Here is an 8,471-nt window from a genome sequence, read left to right as displayed (position 1 = left end):
CACCACATCCAGGGTGACTTCTCTCTGCCAGCTAAGTCTGTGTGTCTGTGTCAGCTTTTCCGAGCATAAAATACTGTTGGCTTAGCTGCAGACAACAACCAGTGAGGAATCCTCCATTTTGGGCCAGCTATATAGGCATGTCGTTGGTCAAGTGTTTATACACCATTTTTATACTAACGTCATTTTAAAAGGATTTGACTTTGTTGTAAAATAAAAAAACTTTTGTCATTGTTTGTAACCACTTGATAATGACCGGCATGAGGTGGACACGAATAAGATTGTACTGCGTATACGCACAAGGAGATTGTGCCTATCAATGTTTTGTCTGAGTAGTCCCACCGCATTACCAAATAGCTATTTTTCTCTTTGGGTTCGTCAGTAAGTGACCTAAATGTCAGCCATTTTGACAACCTCCAAAAATCGCAAGTTGTGTTGGCTCAAGATCATTTCTTTTTGTAAACAACACTATGTAGTTATGAGTGGCATTAATAATACTTAACACGAAATATGTAGATTTTTATAGTAATAGTGACCTTGCATATGTAGAGATCCTTTTTTTTCATGAATATTCTTCTTTTTGGACTGAAAAACCAACTACTCTGAGATTAAAAGGACAGAGTTTTTGGGTGAATGCTGCAGTATTACAGTATAAACTCACCTCATAGTCTTACAGTTTGCAGTACATGGTCGACTAGTTTACGCCGAAATATGAACAAAAGGTACCAGAGTTTCTTCAAATCATTGGAACTACTGATTTGATTATTGTCTCATCTTGCTATCCTGTTCAGTATTTAACAGTCAGGTAGGGAATTATGTTGTGTGAATTGCGAACCTCTCATAGGCTCTGTTCAAATGCACGTACTAGCACTCCACTTTCAATACATGTCCAGTATGGTTGGAAATTGGAATATGTCCCATTTAAAAAACACAACTGGAGACACCGCGTCATTTTTGGAGGAATCTGTGAAACAAAGGTGTTACGGTAGTTAGTAAAAGAGCTTTTAGGAGCGGTCGGGGACTAACTGGAAATATTAACTTTAGCTAGCTAGGCAACTGTTGGCCGATTTGACTTATTTGTAGTTAGTTTGCTACAGCACTGCTTTTTGAGAGCAAACCTAACGCTGCCTCCAAAACTGACAGGGTGTAAACCACTACATCTCAATGTTTGACGTCCCCACTTTCTTAGCGTGTACATGCCCAATACATCGGTTCATACTAGGTGGGATCAAGGTGCTAGTGTGGAATGTAAAAGAATACCGTCTCTCTAAGGTGGTTGTGTTCAGATTAGCTTTCTGTTGGGGACTGAGGCACCATATGATTTACTTGTCTAATAAGCTGCATTCAGGCGCATTGAGTCGAATGTTTCACACACTTGTTTGTGTATGATGTACTTGACTCCCATCTTCACTGTCAGCTGCCAAACCAGGTTGACACTTGATTGCCACATGTTTGAGAGTAGAGAGACCTAAATCAACAGTGACACGTTATTCCAGGTTCATAGGGTCTTTTCCTTCGATCCCGTTCAAGACCAAACCAGTTTGAAACATTATGATCCTGAATGCACCTGTTCTGTGTTATTTGAACCAAAACCACTGCTTTCAGCTCAGTTTCAAAACCACTGCTTTCAGCTCAGTTTCAGAACCACTGCTTTCAGCTCTGAGTTTCAGGCCTCGGTCTATCTCTCGTGATTACTCTACTGGTGATGCCCCCCAAATTCAGACTTTTACTTGATCAGATTAAGCCTAGTGGAGGGAGATTAATTCCTTGTCCTTCATCCTTAGCCACTCCTAGGAGAATTGTATAGATGTATATTTGGCAACATTGCCACCTAGCTATTCTGTAAGTAAAATGAAGAGCTCACCAGGGGTTGGAACCAAAAATGTTTTACAATCGTTTCGTTGTGAACAGAACCATACATTTTTTTTGTTTGGTTTCACTGTTCCGACTGCAAAAGAAAGTTCTGAACTGGTTCGAACCCCCCAAAAAGTACTGGTTTATATTGTTCCTTTCCATTCCTTTTAAAACCTCAAATCACCTTTTTTTTAATTTTTACATGAAATAATTTCACCAATCAGTGTGGATAGAGCAGCTTGCTATGGAGTGGGCAAGCGACACTTGTTTAAGCCTAGATAGTGCATGGGCGCTATCGGCTGCCTAGGCTATAGTTGTTTACATGCACAACCAAGTGTAGGGCAAGAGATGCTACTGAAATTTAGCAGAGAATTATACCTACGGAGCAGCGGCTTCTACAGAACAACTTTGAATCTTTGAACTTCTAGCTAACAAGCTTGTGTGTGCAGAGCGGAACCAGAATTAAAAACACGTCTTACCTTTTTGTAGTTAGTAAATTCAATGTTAAACGTGATAACTACTGTATCTGTAACTAGCATTGAAACAATTAATCCATTCTTCTCTAATTAAAAAATCTCTCCCTAATTTCTGAATCATCACGCTTGTAACGTCAGTAGCCTCAGTGGGGAGGGTGCCAATTTAGCAATTTTGTTGCTAGAATGAGCAACTTTTCAGTCTACCCTGGCAACTTTTTTTTCCCAAACAGCACCTAGCATCAAATTGAGCTACTTTTAAAAATATATTTGGAACTTTAAGCAACATGTGAAAAGTGACTCAAACACTAAAATGCACGCATGTTCCCTCTAAATGACACAAAAACGTTTTTCTCTGTGTCACACTCAGTCACAACACACGTGCCTGGCTGCAAAAGTGCATTGTGAGTGACGTCAGCAGCAGGTGCTCAGCTCGTGCACAGGCAGCAGCAGGCCTGCAGCAATTTCAACAAATTGCAAATCATTGTTGGCTGACTGCAGCTGCAGTAGTACGGGTTTGACAAGCCAAACCCAATGAATATAGTTGGTCACAAATGTTTGATCTTGAACAGAACTATCAACATGTCTCAATAAGAATTGTACAGCCAGAAGAACAGATAAGAGTGGGAGTCTGTACCTGAACAAATGTCAAATCATATTTTTCGCTGAGATGGCCAGTCAATTTGAGTAACGTTAGTATATTCTACGTAATGACATCACAACGTAATTTACCAACAAATCAACCTGCCTCCAGCAACTTACCCTGAAAATGAGTTGGCAACACTGCACACTCACACATACTGGCAAAGATTTTCAGCTGGCAGGCAGACATTTGTATAAGCTTAGATCACTTTCGTTCCCTTTTAGGATTTTGACCCTCAAATATTGTCTGTATTTTCCATTTGTCTGTTCTGAACCGGTTCCAACCCTTGGTTTCCACATATCCAATCCTTTGAAATCTACCGGAGTACCTAGGGTGTAGGGACTAGGGTTGATTTGTAATTCAGCATTACTCTTGTTGTCATCCAGTATTGAGTCAGTTCTAGAGATCTGTAAAAGCCTTCAGAAACAAGACTTATCCATGTTGTGATGCTAAGAGGGGGACACTAAAGCACACAATGCCCGTTAGTGGGTGAATTAGGAAATGACTGACAATGACGGAAATTCACATACCTCAATAGCCATGGTGGCTGCTCTGTTCTTGGCCTGTTTTTGGGAACATTAATGTTTACTCATCCTTATATTATGTTTGATTCACAGAATGTTTATACACAATAAAACCTCAATAAAACCATACTGGGATAATGTGGATCAATGAGGAAATAGATAACACAATGCTTTAAACCTTAATGTTGTCAATATAAACCAATACCTTATTGTATTTCCAAGACAACATAATGCTTTAGAGAACAGTTTTAAAGGGGTATATATATATATATATATATATATATATATATATCAATATCTCCTTGTATTTCCAAGACAACTCAATGCTTTAAACCTTATGTTCCAGTAGCAGATACCTATTTGCATTTAGGTACAAGTACAGGTTTAGCTCTTGATTGAATTAACTTGACTTTTCTCTTGTTGGAGTTGTTCATTGTTTTGTTTTGTTTTCTCTGCCCTTAGTGGCTGAAGGGGTTCTCACCCCTGTCCCCTCGCTTGTGTAAGTTGAGAACCCAAGCACTGATTGATTTTATTGATACAAAAGTTGTATGTTATGTGCATATCACTCATTATTATAGCCTCAATATAAACATAATGCCTTTTTTTTTTTTACCTCTGTGAATCTTGGATTTAAAAAAATATATATATGTCTTGAATGTTTTACTTGATTTGAAAATAAACCTATTATGTTGGCATTAAACTCAATTGTGGGTTGGTTCTTTATAGTGAAGAACAAGTTTGTTAAAGGTCTAGCTAGGTAAAGAGACTTAATGAAGCTGATCCTATTGGTTCATGTCTTATCAGGGGTATTAGTCAGATTCCATTGCAAAATGTTTAGCACGAGAGTTTCTATTGGACAAATTCAGGTAGGTCCCTCCCTGGGCTGGGTGGAATTTCTGCCATTTTGCATACACCTATCCAATCCCTTTTCAGATCTAGGAGTAACTAGGGAGACGGTCTACCTTCCTATACAGTGTTAGCTAATGTTCGCTTAGCTACAGTGATGTAGTAGTGGAAAGAAAATGTTAGTAAACAGAGCGCTGTAAGTAAAATAGGCTAATGCTTCGTATACTGTCTGCATTTTTCTGCATAAGGTGGGTGTGAGACCCAGTGAGAGGATTTTACAGTGAGGAGGCAACTATAAAGAACCAATTTTTTTTGCCAAGAGTGAGGCTTTTTATAATCAAACGTGAAGATATAGCCATCAACATGTAGAAGTATTTACAAAAAGAATAAACTGGGATCAAATAGAGCTCTTCAAAACCAAATCTAGCAGCGTGCCAACCTTACACCATCTCTGTTCCACAAAACAGTGAGAGAACAGGTTTATAGTAATACCCATGAAGCAACTGACCAATGGGAAACCCTTTCACATATCTTGTCAGTTAACATTCAACGGACATGAAATACCATCCATGTCCAGATAGTACTATTAAGCCCATACTAGCACACATATCAATAACTGTGCTTAACCCATGCTTAAGAGAATACATAGGACTGGGGATAGGAACGTCCCCCGGGATAAGCCACTACTGCATCACCCTTCCAGAGCGCGCCACATTTGCCCGTCAATTCTCTGAACAGGAAATGACCAGAACCCTCTTCAATAAACGACTCAATTCAAGGTAAACTAATAATACACATTTCTGACGATCTACTTTCACCTTTTAATTAGTAAACAGAATGAATTACCAGAAATAACCTATATTATTGGGAGACTCACAACGAAAGGTTCCGGCATCAAACCAATTGCCAGTGCTCCCAACTCAAACTCTTAACACACAATTCTCTTTTTCAGGTGATCAACAACAATCAAGAGGAAATCTCTAACCCACATTATTATCAAGAAATACATGTGCTTCTCATAAACAACTATAGTAATAATAATAAAAGGCCTTAGATGATGTGATGGCGGACAATCTTCATAGTGGGTAACATTTGTGAAAATAAGAAAGGTGTTTTATCAACTCTAAACTATCATTTCCAAAACAATATCTTACCTTGGTCATATTGATGCAAATATGGTTGTAGTGTGATGTATTTCAAAACATTTCTTTCAAGCACACTGACCAGTGGCAATCTGGACATTTTAAAGTTGTTTTGGGGTTGGTACCTTTTACGCTTCGAAAACGCACCGACAGCGTCATTGCATTTTGGTACACCAGAATTACATTCCTTTCCAATGACACGCTACGTTTGCCTTGCAGCATTGCGTTGTAGAGGCAGTTGTAGTGCATTCTGTGTGGTGCATACGTTGGATTTATAATGGATCAAACTGAATGTATAGACGGCTGGACAGAAATGGTAGCAGAAGGTGAGTGTTGAACTTTTGTTGCACACACATCCAGATGATGATGCATATTATGTTTTGCAGATTTAAACACTGCTGGTGTGTTCTATGCGTTGCCGTTTTGTCACTACAGCTGGCAGCAGAAGATGAACCATTTCTAAAGATGTGCTTGGCTTTCAGCAAGCACACCTAATAAAATGACATTGTCCATGTGAAAGCTTAATTGATGGTGAGAATCCTTTACCAAGTTCAGCTGGTTCAATAAGCTTGCCATGTTGTGGCTTTCAGGGAGGGCACAAGTATGAATATGTTAAACTTGTTACACAGGGTTTTTCTCTTTCTCCCTTTATATCAAATGGCAGGTGAAGATTAGCCTGGCTACCCGACCACACGCTCTGGCCAAATGCCATGCCCACTAAAGTTTCTTATCCACGATAAGTCAGGATTTGTTCTTCACTCCAACAACTTTCTCAAATGCAAACACATTCAAACCGTTCTGATTGGTCTCAGAAACGGATGCGCTGGGCCAGAGCCACTTCGGTAAAGCGGTGTTTCGGAAATAGTCATTAGCTTTGACACGCTGATTGTTTAGAGACTATCCAATCGATGATGACTTGTTTTGTCCAACACCTTTCAGTTTGGAGAAAGGACTTCTAGGTAGCGGCCTTCACAGGTCCAAAACGTTGGACCCGTTCCGAATTGGACCGTTCCCATCGGGATGCGATATGCATAAATAAATAAAAATGTAATATAGAGACGCGCTCCGTGTGAGGGAAGCCGCAGGATATATATTTTTAAGCTACTTTATTAACTGGAGCTGATAAAGCTTTAGGGAGTGCAGGTAGGAAGTGGTGATGCTCTCGCAGGGGCCGTGCTGTGTGTGTAGGCTATTGTGAGTGACACTGGGTGCAGGGAGGAAGTAAGGGAAGGAGAGACATCAACCAACCAAGCCAACTCACACAATAGTAGACCTGCCGTAGCTCGGTCATTTATGACCTGTTGGCTCTTGGTCGTTGTAGCCTATCCTTATCCTTTAACTTTTAATTCCATCTTTAACATCTTTCATTGATTAGTTCTCCTAACCTTTGCCACTTTGATGACTTAAGTTTGGCCAACAACAAGCTACATGCTCCACCAGGGCCGGGTTAAGAAATCATAGGCCCTGGGTCTTCGTTTTTTGTATTTAATAGACCCCCCCCCCTCTCTCCCCCTTCCCGGCACACCATCATATTCTGTAAACAAATCAGTGCACCAAGATGCAATTTGATGGTCAATTTACTGTTGAAGAAGAAGGCCATCTATAATAAAGCACTAATGACATTTTCAATGTGGTGCAGGTTACAGTCGAGCAGAGCTGACTGGTCTTCAAATCAAATCAAATCAAATGTATTTATATAGCCCTTCGTACATCAGCTGATATCTCAAAGTGCTGTACAGAAACCCAGCCTAAAACTTCAAACAGCAAGCAATGCAGGTGTAGAAGCACGGTGGCTAGGAAAAACTCCCTAGAAAGGCCAAAACCTAGGAAGAAACCTAGAGAGGAACCAGGCTATGTGGGGTGGCTAGTCCTCTTCTGGCTGTGCCGGGTGGAGATTATAACAGAACATGGCCAAGATGTTCAAATGTTCATAAATGACCAGCATGGTCGAATAATAACAAGGCAGAACAGTTGAAACTGGAGCAGCAGCACAGTCAGGTGGACCGGGGACAGCAAGGAGTCATCATGTCAGGTAGTCCTGGGGCACGGTCCTAGGGCTCAGGTCCTCCGAGAGAGAGAAAGAAAGAGAGAATTAGAGAGCATATGTGGGGTGGCCCGTCCTCTTCTGGCTGTGCCGGGTGGAGATTATAACATAACATGGCCAAGATGTTCAAATGTTCAAAAATGACCAGCATGGTCGAATAATGGTAAGGCAGAACAGTTGAAACTGGAGCAGCAGCATGGCCAGGTGGACTGGGGACAGCAAGGAGTCATCATGTCAGGTAGTCCTGGGGCATGGTCCTAGGGCTCAGGTCAGTTGAAACTGGAGCAGCAGCATGGCCAGGTGGACTGGGGACAGCAAGGAGTCATCATGTCAGGTAGTCCTGGGGCATGGTCCTAGGGCTCAGGTCCTCCGAGAGAGAGAAAGAAAGAAGGAGAGAATTAGAGAACGCGCACTTAGATTCACACAGGACACCGAATAGGGCAGGAGAAGTACTCCAGATATAACAAACTGACCCTAGCCCCCCGACACAAACTACTGCAGCATAAATACTGGAGGCTGAGACAGGAGGGGACAGGAGAGACACTGTGGCCCCATCCGTCTTGAATTCAAACCAACAGTACCCCAGGCCAATGAAGCCACATTATTATAGGCTACAGTCGAGCAGAGCTGACAAACTGAGATCAATCTGGACTTGAATTCAAACCAACAGTAGCCCAGGCCAATGAAGCCACATTATTATAGGTTACAGTCGAGCAGAGCTGACAAACTGAGATCAATCTGGACTTGAATTCAAACCAACAGTAGCCCAGGCCAATGAAGCCACATTATTATAGGTTACAGTCGAGCAGAGCTGACAAACTGAGATCAATCTGGTCTTGAATTCAATCCAACAGTAGCCCAGGCCAATGAAGCCACATTATTATAGGCTACAGTCGAGCAGAGCTGACAAACTGAGATCAATCTGGTCTTGAATTCAATCCAACAGTA

This window comes from Oncorhynchus keta, chromosome 19 (genome assembly GCF_023373465.1).
Source record: "Oncorhynchus keta strain PuntledgeMale-10-30-2019 chromosome 19, Oket_V2, whole genome shotgun sequence".
Classification (NCBI taxonomy): Eukaryota; Metazoa; Chordata; class Actinopteri; order Salmoniformes; family Salmonidae; genus Oncorhynchus; species Oncorhynchus keta.
This window is presented reverse-complemented; position numbering follows the sequence as displayed.